Source organism: Mycteria americana, chromosome 1, assembly GCF_035582795.1.
Source record: "Mycteria americana isolate JAX WOST 10 ecotype Jacksonville Zoo and Gardens chromosome 1, USCA_MyAme_1.0, whole genome shotgun sequence".
Taxonomy (NCBI): Eukaryota; Metazoa; Chordata; class Aves; order Ciconiiformes; family Ciconiidae; genus Mycteria; species Mycteria americana.
Genome location: NC_134365.1, coordinates 74,407,913 through 74,426,432, shown reverse-complemented (window position 1 = coordinate 74,426,432; position 18,520 = coordinate 74,407,913). Strand labels below are relative to the sequence as shown.

At 40.8% G+C, this 18,520-nt stretch overlaps 1 protein-coding gene across 25 annotated transcripts in view; it reads right to left on the bottom strand.

Annotated features, from left to right (window-relative positions):
• Positions 1–18,520, bottom strand: part of SOX5 (SRY-box transcription factor 5) — a 723,931-nt gene that overhangs the window by 472,015 nt on the left and 233,396 nt on the right. For all 25 annotated transcript variants that reach the window (XM_075506020.1, XM_075506208.1, XM_075506234.1 and 22 more), the window contains one exon: positions 18,232–18,318. The gene's annotated coding sequence lies outside the window, so the exon portion shown is untranslated. The remainder of the gene's footprint in view (positions 1–18,231; positions 18,319–18,520) is intronic.

Below are 18,520 nucleotides of genomic sequence, written 5' to 3'. Positions count from 1 at the left end.
AGAAAACTTTCCTGACGTTCAGTGCAGGGCACCAAGCTTGACTTACCATAGGATGAGGGTAGGGGACAGTGAGAGAACGTCCTTTGATACAGTAACTAGTGTCTCAGCACTGCCCTACATTAGCTAACTCCAGAGATGGGAAATAGAGGTAAGGTGAACAGAGGGTTGGCAAACTTTATATCCTGTTTGGACACGTTATAAAGCCAGCTACACTTTCAAAGGGGAAAGGGATGTCTTCTTTTCCAGAAGCATCTCATTCCAGTGACTGATAGTTGAGTTTTCATGTAACAGGCACCATTCTCCAGTGTTGCCTACATATCACTCAATCCTAACTAAATTCAACTAAAATATCTAGGAGTACGTCTCTCTGCTCTTTCACTCTTCTCTCTTCCAGCAGCTCCTGCTTCTTCTCCCAAGGACTGCTTCTCACTTTTTGGAAAGCACTGCTGTCACGACCTCTGTGTGATTACATTGTCCTCTACCAGTGAGGTCCAGATGCCACCTGGCACCCCAGGGATGACCCTATCATTTGTGTCTCGGGCCCAATGTGGGCCACATCACTGCAGCACTCAAGTGCTGGATCGCCACCTAGCACACCCATCCTCACTGCTCTCCTTTTAAGTAATGCTGCTGTTTACATTTGGCAGTTAGACACGCACATGATCCGTCTTGCCTTTGGTCAGCTGGGAAAGCTTGTGGCAAAGCTGGGAACCAAGCCTCAGCTCCAGATTAGTATTACTGGGGCGTCCGTATTCCTCTTCACAAACAGGGTTCCCGTGCCTACATGTTAGCAACTGGTGTTTCCCTTGTTTAAAGCTACTGGACTTGTCCATGCAGGTGACTGACATTTGTGTGTATGCAGGCACCATTTTCTCCATTCTCGTTGCACTGCTGAATCTCTGGTGATGCTCAGAGAGACCACAAAGACGGAGCGATTGTAGGGATTGAACGAGTTGGCGCAGCAGCGAGGAGGTCACTTTGGGTCAGAGCTGAAGCACATTAAGAAGGCAGTCAGCGGTAAACCTGCTTACAACCGTTGTCTTTTTGGGGCAAACAGACATCGTTGATTTCAAGAGCAAGCACCACCACCACCCTGCTGCCCGACGCCGAACCAAATCTCGCTCATCTTGTTTATCCAGGCAGATCTGTTTGAACCTTTACTTTTGAAATGGAAGAAATCTCTTCAAATTTTATAAAGAGAGAGAGAATAAAGAGGGCTCAGTTTACAAAATTTGTTCAAATCTCAAGCAGAACACACAAGACTCTAGCTCCAGAGGGAAAATTGCTTTAACATGGTGCAAATACATGAGATTGATCCTTACAAAAAGGTCCAAAGTGCAAAGTAGCAGAGCCCAGGTTTCAAATTCTTTGCTTTTATGCACCTCTGACAGCAAAATGACTGTGTTAGAATAAGTGATTTTTAAAAATCTGTTTTATTAATTCATTTGGCTTGTTTCACTGAGAGGAAATCATCCCATCACAAAATCTGCCAAAAGGTTCAGTTATTATTAGCCTCTAAGATGCAAGCTAATTGCTTTCTGTGTTTTTCACCAAAACCAGCTGAGATCCCGAGGTTCACAAAAAGGATACTGCACATGCTCAGAAATTTGCCTGTCCTGAAGATTTTTAATTACACATTTGACATTAGTGTTCCCCAGTGTAAAATCTGTGGTATTTGTTAGGCTCGCATCTTACAGAGACTTCAGCAAGCCTGTAAATCTGCACACATCGATAGTTTTGCTGAAGTTAGAGGGACTATTCAGATGCATAAACTAACATGTGAACTTGCCAAGCCTTTGCAAAATCAGAGCCAGACTGTATCACAGTGAACTCTATAGACCTTGTCACAACTGCCTGAAATTAAATTCATTTTTTAAAGAAATATATTTAACAGAAATTTTATGGGGAAATTGTTGGGTCTCTTCTCTTCTTCTCTAAAAAAATTATCAAAACAGACATCCAAAGGCTGTAGTACTGCACAATCCCTCTAGTTTTATATATCTCCTTGAAGTTAGTTCAAGCCTGGAAGTAGTCCAAAAAAGCCGAGTGACTTGACTTCTCCTACACCCCAGTAACTCTCTGCTGCCATCATGATTTCTTGAGACAACAGCATCCCGATACAGTGCATTTTGAAACAGGCGCTCTATGCTCCAGTTTATTCTGGAAGTAGGAGGAGGGAGAACAAGCTTGACGCTAGGTCAAGGGCTAAAGTTCAGCACGTTGACTCAGCTCAGAGCATGGTCAAACGAGCACCAGAGCAAGCTCAAGCGAGAGGCGCAGCTCTAGTTGGCTGTTATTTTTCTTTTTCTGAAGCAGGACAAGTGTAAATGGATTAATCCTGATCAATTCCTTTTACTCTGATAGTTTGTCTCCTACAAACGCTTGTTGATAAAGAGTTGAAATTAGCTATATAAGTATGTAATATCTAGTAATACTAATACAACACAGAAGAGAATAACGGTACAACCAACTTTTCCAGGGAAGAGCCCAGTACTCCTATTCTTAAGGGCATGCTCCTCAGCCTGACGACGTCCTCCAAGAAGCTGAGGACTCTGCCTCGTTTCTCAGCATACGGACCTGCACAGCCAGGCTACACGTTTGCTCGAGAAATGAGCGGCATGCAAAGGAGTAATCAGAAGCAATCCCACTTTATAAAAGTAGCAGTATAGAGATCTCTTTCCATCTGTAACAGGCCAAATTACTATGATGCAAGTCTTACCAATACTCCCCCCCAGTTTCCAAATTATTTATTCCAGCCACAGCAGTTCACCCAAACCTAAGTAGCATGTTTTTCTGGCTGGTTTAGAAGTCAGCCCCTCCTTCCATTTTATATCTTGCGCCAAAGCAATGCTATAAAAGTACCAATATCAGGACAGTGTGCTTTATTTTCCCATAGCACAGACAGCAATAGGCCTGAGCTTTCATCTAAGGTTTTATATGACCCATATCAACCTCTTACGTTTCAAAGAGCTGGATGACAAACTTACAAGAACTGTCCCTCTTGAAACTAAATAATGGAAACTTCATTAGAGGTGAGCAAGCAACATTGCCAAATAAGAGAGGTCCATATTTCAGGCTGACACGCAATTTCACCCTCCTTTCTCTCCCCCAAAAAGCTTCTCTCAAACTAGCGTATTGCCATGAAAAGTTTCTGTTTTGACAAATATACAAATACACTTCTTTAACAAAAATATCTGTTTTCTGACTACTTGACAATACTGCTTATAAAACATTGCCATACATTTGCTTCAGCTACAGGTGGGCCTAGAGCTAAATACAGAGTTCAGTTTTCAGAGTTGTCAGTGCCCACCACCTTACCCTCTCAAATGTGGAGGTGAACATACACATTAGCATCGTGAAACAACTGATATATGCTGTATGTGTATTTTATGTATGGAGTACATATAATAGAGTACTGCATAACTCCAGTGACTTGTTCAGGAGCTTAATCTTAGCCTGTGTCTCATTTTTATAGGGCTGCTGAAACTAAAAAGAAAAAAAAAACCACACACCACAAAAACCCACTTACAAGCACGGGGAGAGACTATTAAAGGCAGAGGTCTCTCATATAAGCACAACATGTGATCGGATAATATTGTCTGGATTAGCAGCTTTATAACCTAGCCAAGCCCCAGGGCTACAATTATCTGGTTGCATTAAACTGAAATCACCTGCAAAACCTCACAGTGAATGAGCCCTTGGAAGCATCTAATCTGCTGGTTCACACTTGCAAGTGAAAGCAAAATTCAGCAATGGTGAAGAGATGAACAAACATCACAGTGCAAGACTTTCCAACTAATGGTTCTGATTTTGCTTCAAAAGGAAGGTCTTTCCATTGCTTTTGGCACTCATTCGACATACTTTCCAAATATAACAACATTATAATAAGCAAAGAATAAGAAGATAAAAGTCACAATAATAGCTATTACCAATTTGCACCTCTATAAAACTTTTAATTTCATTAGTTTTGATGCAGAAAATTAGTGAGGTCTATTCTAAGGCCACTGCTGTAGGAGGAACTGGATTAGACGCACACTCCTGCCATTCCCTTTGGCCTCCAACTCTGTTCATAATTTGGAGGTTCTCAAACGACACTGTGGTTTCAAAGAGAAACCTTCCAAAATAATTTACTTGTTCATGCTTCCATTATTTTCTCCTAGTCCTTCACCAGGTGCCACAGAAACAGGAACAGTCATTCCACAACCATTTATCTAGTACCTGAGGTTTTTGCTCCACAAAACTGCTACAGCCTTACAGTCTATCAAACAAACAAAAAAACGATCCACAAATGAATGGTCATTTTAAACTCTGACCAGCTCTCACTTCAGGCATTCACTTCTGCCTATCTACAATTCCTTCTGATTATGTAGATGGACATGACGATTGCATACCACCAGCTGTTGTACATAGAGATTTACCAGGAGCTTTGCTAGAGGAAAATGATGAGTTGATGGATGGAATTATAATCAGGTTACACAGAGGAGGAGGAAACCATAGATAAGAAGCTCAAAATTGTGTGGTCCTGCAGGTTGCCTAAAAGATTGAGACGACTCTGTCCTAGAAATGGCAATCACCTGGGGCATGTAAGGAGAGTCCTATATTTTAGGATAGCATATAGACAGTGAGCTACCTCTCAGCCTTCTGCATATCTATGAGCAAAATACACTTCTTAAAAGAAAATTTTTATATGAATGTAGAATCATCAATAAAGTCATGTGGATGGACAACTAACACTCATCAGTAAGGGAGAGTGGTGGGGTTTTGCTATATATCATAGTGCAAGAAGCTCTGCTAAAAAGCCAATAAAAAGTCAATAATTACAAAGAAAGGGACATTTGAAGAACTACTCAGGTACTACTGTGTGGGAATTAATGGTACTATTTTTACTGGTGATCTCTGCAAATCTTCAGCTCCTCTAGGCTGGAATATGCAAGTGGGAAGAAAGTTCTAACTAAATGAATTTTCATGTAAAGTTTAGAGACAATCTGGAAGATGTTCTTTAAAAACTAACAAACAATGAAATTTGAAATAACTTAAACTGAACTAATTGATTTTGGATTTTATCCACGTTGGAAGCTATTTTCTGATATAGTGGTAGGGAGAAATGTTTAGCATGGATATGACTGGTAAATGCTACTACACTTTTATACTAAACCAATTTTTTTTTGTTGAAAATTAATTTCTTGCCTGAAAAGGATTAAAATAATTTCCCTTTAAAGGAGGCTTCACTAGATTGCTGCTCTATCTATCCTGCACCATCCAGTTGTGTATTTATGTCATGACTTGCAAAAGCTTTTCAAGGCACTACTAAATGTGCTTTGAACAGATGGGGAAAGGTAATGCATGCCATTTTGTCAGCACAGACACACGCTGATTCTGACGCAAAAAATGACATAGTAGTATATTGATTTTACATACATTTCCATATGCTTAAATAGCTTTAGACTGTATGTTACTGAAGCATTTATTTTAAGATAACACCACAATTTAAACTTAGTTTTTTCTATTTATCTTCCTGTTATCAGAATCCATATTTCATTCTAAATATAGCTGGTTTGGTATGCAGACACCAAAGAAAAAAAAAAACCAAAAACAATCTTCCCATCAGCCAATGTATTGACAAAACAGGTAATTCCTAAACAATATCAGACTTCAAGAATGCAGGCCTGCATAGCTGCCCAGATGATTTTCTGGCTACTTCAACCCACCTCGCATCTTCTTCATGGTCTTTGGTGTGCTGAGACCTCCTTTCCTCAGGTCCACATATTCACAAACTCCCTTTCCCACATATTCACAAACTCCCTTTCTTACTCCCCAAACAAGCATTCCTATTTCCTCACACTGGCCATTTGCTACCTCAGTTAAGGCAGAAAAAGTAAATCTGCAATTTCTTCTCTCCTGAAAGGTTCAACGCCTGCCCACAGAAGGGGATGTCTGGAGCAAATAACAGGTGCCCGTCACCGCAGGGAAGAGCCACACTCCCACTGCTGCGACAATTTCCATCATACCTATTTGTATGCATGCTCCCAACTTTACCAAAAGCAAGTGTTGTCCTCTGCTTCTGCCAGGCACTTACTCAGTTTTATTTCTTTTCCACAGTTCAGTACTACTCTTTCCCTTTTGCTCTCTCTGTATTTCTGACCTGAACTTTAGGAGGAAAATAACACATCTCATCTAGACTAGAAAGGAACAGTTCAGTTTAGGTCAAGCTTAGCTAGCAAGACCCTCAGCTAACTCTGTGGCTCAAATGCAGGCTGAGCTATAGCTCAGCTGGATACAGTTGCAGCAACAGCATTATCCTCTGTTTAAAACAGAAAGAGTAATGTACGCAGATGGGCTAACCAGTTCTAGTTAAGTTCACCCTAACCATTACTCCCCAGCCACCACCCCAAGACAAAGGCAGCAACAGAGACATGTGAGCCAGTGGGTTCGCAGTCTAGCAAAGAACTACACAGGTTAGTTAAACCTGGTTAATTTTATCACTCAAGAAAGTTACTACTGGATACAAGAAGTTTAGCATTTCAGAAGCTTGTAACTTGGGAGCTGAGCTTTCCATCGAGACAGTGGGAAGAATATTTTTAATAAAAGCAAAACAACTTATTTTTTCTCTCAGCTTGAGGACAGCTGAGCCATTTTGGCTGAAAAATTCTTTTAAATTTTTTTTTTAAATGTCTGAGGCAAACACCCAAAATGGAAAATATCAGCCAAAGCTGAAATCATTTGGCAAAGATATAAACAGCTGAAAAGAGAGTTTTAGGATGGAAAGCATCAAGCAATCTTCAACACAGACATAACTTCCCATACCTCCTACTGCCTATTTCCCCATGTTCCTGCAATGGTCAGGAGTGGTGAGCTCCCCACCAGCACTTGTGCTCCTGCACAGGGCAGCAGCGGTCCCCAGCTGATGGGGCAGGTTTCACTCCCAAAGCTCCCTGCTATATGATGACACTGAAGCTCATGACCATGTAAGTCAAAGAAGGATAACTATAGGTGTACAGAAATTAGCAGCAACTTCATATCTGTGATAATAAATGAAATCACAGGAAATTAATGAAGGTTATATGCTATCAATATGCATGCTAGGAGGAAGAGCTTGACAATCCAGAAGGTTATTTCCAGGCGCAGGTTCTTAAATAGCCATAAATATGTCAAGAGTTTTAAGAATACCTCCTAACAGGACATTTCCAAAGGTACATAAAATGCTGCAGAGAATAAGCCAACATCCATCTGCTAAAGAGAAGCACCGTGGAGGAAGGCCGATTCTGGGGTTTGGGGATCTTCCTTTGAACCACCCAACCTTGGATGCTGTTGAAAAGGGGCTGCTGAGCTCGACAGACACCGGACACCAGTCAGCACAGCAAAGCCCTCAGCACAAACTATCCAGCAACAGCAGCCAAACATGAACCCTAGGGCCAGGATTCAGCCTCCTGAATCCCACGTTTATTTGCAATGCGCATATACCTATCGCAGGTTTTGGGTAAAGAATACACTTCGTTTTTACAGGTAATTGTTAGCCTTGAGCAAGTGTAGCTTGTGATCACTGGAGGAAAAGATTTGCTTTGGTGAATTAAAATCATGGGATTATTTCACTAGAAATGCAAGGAAGCACAAAGCTAAAAAGATTAACAAGTAAATATTTTATCTTTTTTCTCTTTTTAACTCAGTGACATGAAAGCTCAAGACCCTGATAAGAACCAAATGAGATTTCACAAGTTTGCCTGGTTGAGTTTGGAACAGAGAAATATTTTGGGGTGCAAGCCAAATACTCTATGTTAAGGAAAAAGGAATTTAAAAAAAAAAAAAAGTTGACCATAACCTGAGGCCTTGGCTCCAGCCAAGTGCCTGTTGTTATGAAAGCAAGGTGCTCCACACGATCTAATCTCAGCACTAAACCTTGTTACAAGCCCTTTTACAGCTCCAATATCTGGGTTACATGGAAACACGCTGGAGAGCCTCCTTGTACTATGAAATAAATGTCATTCTGACTGGCATCCTCTCTTCCAGCGAGTAATTTCCCTCTGCTGATAAATCAATACAGCAAAAACAAATGAGAGTGCACAATGGGCACATTGAGGATTACATTTTTATTCATTTCAGAGCCCCTGCAGCAGAGTTTTTTAAACACAATAGCAGAAAATGATGCACTTGAGCTGAGGGGGAAAAAAGGAGAGAGCGCCTTAGAGAGGAAGAGAGAAGGAAGAGAGCAAGAAAGGAAGAGAAAGAAAGAAAGACAAGGTGAAGAAGAAAAATAACCTCAACATTTCAAATACAAGTCTAGATTTGAAAACCTCTGAAGTTCAGACTGGTTTTGTGTTCAGTAAGCATTTAGTTTGGCTCATTTCTAAGTTCTTGTTATTTGTTACAGCAACAAAAATTAGCCTTTTTCCCCCTCCCTCTCTTTTTAAATTTTGATCCTAACTATTCCATGTTTTGTTTCAAGGAGCTCTTCTTAACCCTTCCACCACAGCAGCTGTCTCATACAAACAGAACACCACCAGCACTGCCCACATCTATAATGTCTCGTACCAAAACGGTTATGTCAAAAGGCATACATTTGCTATAGCGGAGATGTAACTATAGAAAAACGCACCAAAACTTCTAGACTTCAGGGTTTCAGCTCAAGGAACTGATCCAGCATCCAGTGGCGTCAGGAGAGATAATTTGTGACCTGTAGCAGGTTCCAGCTCAGCCCCAAGGTAAATGAGACCCAAGCCTGGTCACCTTTAGTTATACCGGTGTGGCTCTCAGACTTAAGGTTTCAGTCTTCCCTAGCTAAGGAGCAGAATTGAAAAGAGCTAAACTGCTTTTTCCCTCAGGGCATTCAGCCAAAGAGGGTGCAACCGTGGATTTACTGAGGTGCAAACCCAGAGGCAGGAGCCCAAGGCGTTGAGAAACTGCTTGGCCAGCTCAGATCTAAAGAGAAACTGAAGGGCACATCAAGATACCAATAATATTGGTGAAACCCTCAGGCTTTGGGTGTTCAGCCACTGTCAGCAAAAGGCCAGATCGCTAGCTCCAGAGACTGGAGACCTCAGCACATCTACAGGAGACCTGGAACCAGGACAGCCAAGGAGGAGCCTGGGGCAAGACACTGCACATTATTACAGTGTAACTCTGACTTGAACATGACCCACACCAAGGGCAGGAAATCCAGAGAGCACGCAGTCCTTGTCCCTGAAGAGGGACTACCAGCAAATGCAAGCAGGGCTTTCGTTTCATCACTACGTATCCACTAGGAACTGGACCAAGGTGACAAAACATTGCACATTTACTGCCATGTGACTGCTGGTTTGTGGCCACTTTCAACAGTGCCATGGTCTAGGTTTGAACGAGCAACCTCAAGGTGAGGGGCTGTTGTATCTCATTACTAGTTCCCCATGCCTCATTAAATTTGCATTTATTTGGTTCTCACTGTTAGTGGTTCCTACAATGACCAGCTAGAAATTACACAAAAATGTGCCTTTTTTCTTCCTTTTCACAGTCTCACCCCTCCCTTTTTTTTTTTAAACCAAAAGGCCGTAACACAACAGCAACATAATGCAAAGTGAAATCCTTTTACAGTCCTGGGAAGGCCAAGATGTGTGCCCAATAAATGTAAGCAGACATGATATCCTTTATAATCACAGCAAGATGAAGATGTGAACTGAATAAATGCTTTAAAAACATCATAGATTCTATTAGATGCAAAAGATTGAAGCGTTAGGCACCTTTTAGCTCAACTTTCATTTAATTTACTGCTTGCTGTACTGTAGTCTAAAGGGAGTGAAAAAATCCTCTAATTTTTTTTTCCTTTTCATGAGCTGACCAAGGAGATGAAATCTGGGTACTTTAATTACCATTCAGAGCCAAAGGCCTGGCCTTTGATATGGAAATCCCACTTCAACTCCAGCTTGCTGCTGCCTTTCCCTGTCCCCTTCTCCTTCCAATCACCCAACATGAATTTTAAGTAGTCTTGTCAACACCTGACCATGAAAGCTAACAGAAGCCTGTGCTGCTAAGTTGGTGCCGTTGGTAATTTTTTTAATTTTTTATTTTATTTTATTATCTTTTTAGGAGGGGGACTGAGGGAGGGGGTGGGTTAGAAACTGGCCAAACCTAAAGTGACCAGATCTCAGCGCCTTCTCCTTCCGAGCAAGCGGTGCGGCCCAGCTGCATGCAGCAGCTCACATTAAAGGGTAAAAGAAAGAAGAAGCGGGGGGGTGGAGGAGGAACGGATGAAAGCTGTCATGTACAGTTACCCTGTTATTGTCATCTGCCTGCTGCATGACTCCCAGCTTTGCTATAATTATTAATTGCACTTGTCAACTGTCATTAATTCCTCTTTAGCATCCCTGTCTTGGAGTAATTAGACAGAACAGCCTCAGTGCACTCATTGTTTTGAGAGGCCCCTGAAAGAGCCCAACGGGCTCTGCGAAGAGACAACCATCATTAATACAATAGAGCACCTCGGCATTAACCCTTTCAAAGGTGCAGAAATCGGAAGCCGTTGGCTCTCCCATCTCACAGCTTCCAGTTGCTGGATCCCCCTTTCCCTTTTCCTTATGAGGGCTCCTATCCGATCGCTCAGGAGCAGCCGGAGGCTTCAGGTGGTTTAGTTTGGGGGATGCTGCGAGGAGGCCTAATTTTCCAAGGGTGGGGACTCAGCACTCCCCAGCTGTCAGTCAAGACATTGTCCTCGTCTTACGTACCCTACTCTGAAGAGGAAGGCACAAAACACTGGGCTGTTTAAGAAATTATTGTCAAGTTTTACTTCTAAGTTTACGGTGGCTCACTGAAAAGCAGCTGCGGGATGTCGGTATTCTTTGACGCTCGCTTTCCACCCCTTACCTGAGCAAAGGGATGCAGAGCGCTTGTTCTGGACTGGGGTTGCTGAGAACCCGGTGCGAGACCCCAAAGCCCACCTTCGCTATCACTGCCCCCATGCTAGTCCTCCACATGAGACACCCCCCCCCGCCCCCCGATACGCTTCCCCTAACCATATTATGCACTACAGCTGTCCCGAAATTCTCCAATTCCCAAACCCAGTAATCTCCACCGCTGTTACACAGGTATAAGTAACAACCACAATCTGCCTGACACTTGGCATTTACTTGGCAGCTGCGCACAGTGCATGGCAGGGAGCAGGACTCTGTCTATTCTCCCAGATTTGCAATGCTAGAAAGCATAAAAGCTCATGTATGTGGAAAAGGTACAGTAAGAAGGCATAATTCTGAGTCTGTGAGCAAGGGAAGGGGCAAAGCAACCAAGTGGGACGATACTGTATTTGTATCACCAATCTTGACAACAAAACTGCACTTTCCATTGGAAACATCAAGCTGCTGTTGGGGGCGGGGGCGGGGGGGGAGTGTTCACTCTCTTAACTTCATTTTACTCTAGTACCTGACTACATGGTGGTTAGGGTTAAAAGAAATGGGGAGGAACTAAAGCAACCTGTTGCTGCAACAGGGAAAATCTCTGCAGTTCTATTCTTCATTTACCGCTTAGGTTTACCAAACTCTATTCCTTTGCAACTAATCCACTCACTCTTTTCATCTTTTTAGTTATAATGCTAGAATTCAGAGTTCTCAAATCAAGAAGGGAAACCAGCTAGGCAATAGCCAGACTTCATTTTAGTGCTGCTTGGGGACACCCTGAGGAGCTGCCGGGCCCCCAGATAGACCTGCACAGGGGCTTGGGAAGACAATACTGTGCAATCACACGCTCAGTCCCATGCTGGGATTGCAGGGAGCACAGATTTTTTTCCTCTAAAATCCTGGGAAAGACTCGTATTCACACTAAGCAAGCAGTTTTGCCAAACCTGGTCACATCAAATAACATCTTCAGCAACAGAATCCCTTAAACAATTTATTTTAAATAAAACTATATAGCCCTGGTTTAAAATTTAAACCTAGAATACTGAAAACAAAAAGGAAATTTCTTCTCCCTATCTGCTAGTCTACCTGCAACAAGAGAACTTTGTGAAAAATTTTTTTCTATTAAATTTTGTCTACCTTTTCAATGCTTGCCCAACTGAGACCATCAAAGCCACAAATTAATGAAGCAAATATACTCTAAAACAGGGTTTCAAAGTCATAAAAAGTTAAAGAATTTTATGCAGAGCTTCACCTTCTTTGGATCTAGCTTAGTGACTTGTGATTTACTGAAATAACAGAGAGCTTTGTATAAAGCCATGTGGAATATATTTATAGTACATATAGAACCAGAAAAATCTTTCATAAGCATATGCATCAGATTTTTGGCAGTGTGCGTCCTGCATCAGAAATAAGAATTTGGCCATATATCTGATCAGCAAACATTTCTTTGTCTTTCTCTATTGTGACTAGAGTCAACCAATGCAAAAATTAGAGTGATTTTTTTCAAAACAGGGTCCAGTTCAGCTGCATGTTAAGTACCATCACTGATTAAACCCCTTCTGCATTTTTTAAAGATGGATTTCAGTGTCCCACAAAACTGGCCCTGTCTTTTATAACAACTCAGTTGGCAGCCAAATCTTACTGTTACCTTATTAGTGAGAAGGTCTGCTAGACCACTTTTAAATTGCACACAAGGCCAAACTTATCTGAAGGCCAGATTTAATATAGTATATGCATATTACTACATATTTCTGAATGGCCAGTGATACTAGTTCCTCGGGTAAAGAAACCAAATAATTCTATTTTACTTTGCTAATGCCAGGTGTTTGTTTCACCTTCTTACATGAGTATGCTCTTGGGACAGATGTAAACCAATCCTGATTACTGTCAGCGAAGGCATCCTAGGATAAAGCTGGCTGAACTCACTGATGATTTCAGGTCTTCAGTGTGATCTGCTGAGACATTTCTGGGATTCGGCCAGAAGCTACGGCATTAGCTCCAGTTATTTTAAGAAGGTGAAAAACAATAGGTGGTTAACAGCCATTTCAGTGTGAATTCACGTGCTTTCTGCAGTGAACTTCTGTCACCAGTATTTTGATGCACGGTTGGGAAGTTCTGCCAATTTAAAAGTGCAACTTGGCGAGCAGCTCTTTATCAAACAGATTCAGCTGCAAACCCATGCATTCCTCTAACCCTTAATGCTTGACCCCTGTACAGCGGATATTCCTGAGTCATCCTGAGCCCACGTTTTCTCCTCCCTCCCCTTTACAGATCACAGTAGCTAAAAAAGCAATTAACACGAGTAAAGCACATACAACATGTGCACAACCTTAAAAACACACCAATATCATTACAGATAGTAAATTCTCTGTTCCGCAGTCTCTCCAGTGAAGAGTGTTCAAGTGATGATTAACCAACAAGCTAAGCATTCAGCTGCAATCTCAGCCCATTTTGAACAGGTTTTGCCCAAGGCAAACTAAAGCAGAAGATTAAAAACTCCCTCCCAAATGGATTAAAAACTCAGTTAAATGACCATCTTTGAGGTCATTATAGCAATAAGTAATATCCACATATACACACATATATTATATATATAAAGAAAGGAAAAAAAACCCTCAGACAATCCTTCTCCAGAGGATTACTTCAACACTTTTGACTTCAGAGAGATTGAAACCGATTCTCCTAAGCAAGCAGCTCTAACCTAAATCAGAACTCACCTCTCTGCCAATCAGAAAGAAGCTTTTTCAAAAACTTATACTTCCTAATAGTTATATGGGCCTTAATCCTCTTGGAAACAGTTTTAGGTCATTATTCCGGGAGTTATTAGGTTGGAAAACAGCTTCTAGGCAAATGATGCTATTCACAAACCTTTTACACCAGAAATAATGGTTGGATTATTTCTGCCTCAAAAGTAGTCTTGAGGTCTGATTTCTGATTTTCTTTATATCTGAAGTTCCTGAGAAAAGACATAGCTACTTGCTGTTAAATAATAATAATGAGAATTTTTAATACATAAAAGTAATTTTATAAGGATTATAATGGTAGTAATGACAGCAAGTTTGGATTTGCAGTGGAAGTAAAAAATAATGGTTTATCTCCTTACTTCCAATGCTTGTGTATGTTTCCAAGGGCACCTGAATGCTTTGGTGTTTCCCCAAAATACCAGTTTCAAAGGGCTTTCGCAGATCTTCATTTTTTTCTTCATGTCTTCTAAAGTGTTATTCCTTTTTCACATCCACTCGTGTCTCACAGCAATAGAGAAAAATGAAAAAGTCTCTTGAAGTCTGCTCCTTGCATAGCAGTTGAGAGAAGGGTGACCACACATCTCTGAGTCTGGGAGTACCCCTGTTTCCAGGACCTTTGAGAGCACTTGCTGTTTCCACCATAACTTACGCTTTGCCTTCAGCTGGCAGTGCTCTGCCGAGCAGGCTGACTACAGACTCACCATGCAGCTGAGCTCACAGAACCAGCATCAGGTAATCAAAATAACCCTGTATTTGAAAATACAGAATTATCTATTCCGCTTTTAAATTTTTCTACCCTTGATCACAGGAAGTAGATGGGAAATAGGGAGTTCAGTACCTCCCCCATCCCAGATAGTTTCCTTCTTCTCTTTCCAAAAAACTTAGCACAATATTACATATGAGTTTTCAGTAAGAACAGGCGGATATTTAAAAACATCATTAACGACAGAAGCCAACCTCTTCCTCCTATTACACTTTTCTCAACGCTTGCACATAACAACAACAACAACAAGATGACAACCCATCACAGAGGCAGATCAAGTCGGTTTTGCAATCCTGCCACCAGTTACTACTGCTGTGCACAGCTAGATCTCTAGCACATGCATCTTACAGAGACTGTGGAGTTGGTGCATGCCCAAAGTAGCCCCAGGAATGGGGAGCCCACAGCATCGCGAGCACTTCCACAAGCCCCTCCACATCTCCTCTCTCTGGTTTTTAGCGTTGGTGGAGTATGCACAGACACCCCGAGAGTCCAGCCCAAAAGCTCTAAGTCCACAAGCCTCTCCTGAAAAGTTGGCTGCTCCTCCACTTCATAGTGAAAGTCAAATGTAGAACAACAACAACAACAACAACAACCACCCACAAAAAAACCACCAAACAAACCGCTGACAAGTCCATACAAATTAATCTGTGCTACACTGCAAATTTTGCTTCCTTCAAGCAGATCAAACACTGAAATTTAAATGGCAATTTTTGCCTGAATAATGACTTCAGGATTTACCCCTGTCACTTTTACATATAGTTGTATATGCTTTTCAAGTACCCACAATCTTCTTTTCCTCAAAGAAAATAACTGAATTAAAAACTTAGAAGCCTGCTTGCTGTAAACTAGTTATTAGTAAATTTTCATCCATTAATTCTTACCCTGAAGATGGCAACTCTATTCTTTGCAGAACAAGGGGGTCATAGTGGGAGACAAAACTTCAGCATCACAAAAACTACAGCACAAAAAGAGCAGCACCATCTCTGACTAAATGCTTCACTGAGGAAGTGATATCACAGAATCCGGTGGCCAAAGGATTCTGTGGTATCACTTTCTAAAGTATATTAAAAATTTATTAATTTGCCTAGATGGCAACTTTATCACCATTGCTTAGGAAAAATCCAAAAACCTACAGGAAAGGCCTTCTGAGGTAATGGAAAGCTGAAGAGACATAACATAATTAAAAAGAAGAAAAGAAAGAGAATTGTTGCATTTGTTCTCCTTAGTTATATTCGGAATAAAAAACAAAACTAATGTAATAATGTATCCCAGCAGTTCAAATCTTCTAATTTATGTAGAATGGATTATTACTTAGACAATCTGACCCTGGGCAAAACTTCCTCAGTTGAGAAGATTTACAATCTAATTATGCAGGAAGTTCTGCTGAGACAGTTTGGGTGCAGTGGTCTTGTATTGCATTAGCTTAGCTAAAATTGCTGCTTCTTCGCTTGCTTGGTGTTCCAAGTACTCATATGAAAACAGAAAATCTTTCATTCGCATCCTTTATTTCCCTTTAGTTTTTCTCACGATTACTGCATGCAGAAGCACTCGTTCTCAACTGCAAATACAGCAAGGGGCTGAGGTTGTAAATGGCAAACTACGAGTTGCCTTTCAGGCTTTTGCTTTGGCCCCTGTTTGGTGAACTGACTTTAAAAAGGCCCATCAAAGTGCTTTTCATAATTTTTACAATGATAGTTGCTGGGTTATTGCTCCCCTCTCTTACTGCAAATGCCCCTATAGAAAGCCTGAAGCTGAAATCTGTTCCTGTACACTTTCTTTTTCATCCTGCACACACAAAACTAGTTTATTTTTGTAGGGTGGCTCAGAGATGTTTTGCTGCTGTCTCAGACACCTGAATATTTTTAGCAATCTATTTCATTAGACCAAAAAAAGATCCCTCAACACATACAAAAATAGCAAGAGCTTTACAAGCCTGTAGAGGAGAAGACAGGAAACTTGGATCTAACATAATCCAAAGTATCTTTTTTTCCCCCTAGATGTATTACAGTGTATTGATATAGTTGAATATACAGACATGTCCTATATTAACATAGATAGAGAAATCGGTGCCTTTTTTCTTTACAGTAAGTGTTTTGATTTCAAAAGGTCAATGGATCATGTCACGGCCTTCAGTCTTGATAATTACCATGTGTAGTAATGCACATTTTTATCTACAGGTGGCAGACCTTTTAAAATCATCTTCAATCAAATTCATTAGACTTTTTTGTTGATACCACCACCCACATTAAAGAGTAAGAATCTGCAGCATAAAGTTCTAATTAATGCTGTTCAATTTAGAGGACAGATTTGTCAACCAAGTGGCTCAATTCTCAAAGGCTAGTGACCCCTCTCAGAATGTAAGTCTTAAAAAATAATAATAGTAAAAAAAGAAATCAGTTGCCCAATACATGGTAAGCTTTTATTATTTAAAAATCATTCAGCAACTCAGCAAAGGATATTATTTTTTTCTCTAAAGTAGAAGTTTCACTTCCTTGATTATTAAGCACTGGCTGGTAAATTAGTGATTTCTTCTTTGATAAGCTTACTTAGAAGAGTCACAACTGACTTCGGGCAGTTAGAAAGAGAAAAGTGAATCATAAAACTTTCGTATCTGAATCAATAAATTTAAAATACCATGACTTAGACTGTCATCTCACGTAAGTGTCTAAGGCCTCACTACAAAGCAGAAAAGCACTGATTTACACCAGAACATTCTCAGTCAATCATATAATCCTGCATTCAAACTTAATTAGAAATTTTGTCCCCACAAGAACAGTGGAATAGCCCTCTGCACGTGGACAAAATCCTACTGAAATCGAGAAGGCTGTCCCAGGGTTTCATCTGAGAGTTGGCCCTAAATCCTCAGTTACGCTGGCCCTGGCTCTCTACTGCCTTCCACACTTTTTCCTCATTTCCACCCATGAAAACTGGACATACGTGTTACCTGTCACTGGGGCTGCATTTCTAATCCTGATGTGGTAGCAATTGCCCTCGCCTTGCAAAGGCACGAATCATACCAGAATACATGACTATGATAGCAACCTCGTCAAGCTAGGTGAAGCCTAACCCTCGGAACAAACTCATCACACACAACAGCATTTGACATATTCAACCTAAAGTCCATATTCTTCCACAATAGTAAGTCCACAATAACAAGATAAAAACCATGCTACCAAAAGGAGGTGCTTGTCTTTGAAACCTTAATTCTGCAAACATTTAGTATTCATGGCAGTCAGTTTAAGCACAAAGACTACTACAGGATCGAGCAGACACATTAACCATGGGATTACCTGTATCTGAGTCTCCTATCAGGCCAAAACCAACATTTAACCAGATTGTTCCCCATCAACTCTCCCTAGCTGCAAGAAATACCATTTTATAAAGTATTTGTAAAAATTTAGTACTTGGGATATATAAACTTACACATCAATACTACTGAAATGTTGCACATATATCCACAAGTTTATAGTAATTTAGGGAAAATTCTTTATCTTGCCAGTAAATTTTAGAGAAAAAACCCCCAAACGCAAAAAATCTTTTAAAGTTATCCTTTTGGGGATTTGAATAGATTGAAATAGAACTGCAAAGCAGCTTGAATGAGTAACAGAAAGTATAGATAAACTTAAAACATTTACACTGGGAATACACACGCTGGAGAATATCCTTATTTACTTGCTGATATGCCCACTCCTCCCCCTCCTCACCAGTCCAAAAGAGTGGGTGAGAAAAATTGTGTACACTAATGTCTTTTGTGGTAACCTAGTAACCTTCTCCTTTTTCTCCACAAGCTCTTCCTTCATACTACACTCTTCCATATTGCTAGCCCTCCAGAGTAATTGCCGTATGTCTTTATATGGTTTTGTTTTCCTACCCAATGCAGAGGAGTTGGGGTTATTTTCAATCTTCGGAAGCTTGTAAACAGGATCAAACAGGAACCTGGTCATCAGCAAGAGGAAGGCTAGAAAAATAAAAGCAAATGCATATCAACAATTTTATTTTAAAAAGAAAATACATCCAAAACATGAAACAAAAGCCTGGGCTCTGCTAGACATCCCCCTCCCCATTCCTTTTCATTTAGTTCATGAACTCTTTTTTGCAGAACTGAGGCTGGTGTAAATTAATGTGTGACCCAAAATATATCACATGGAAAAGCTGCCATA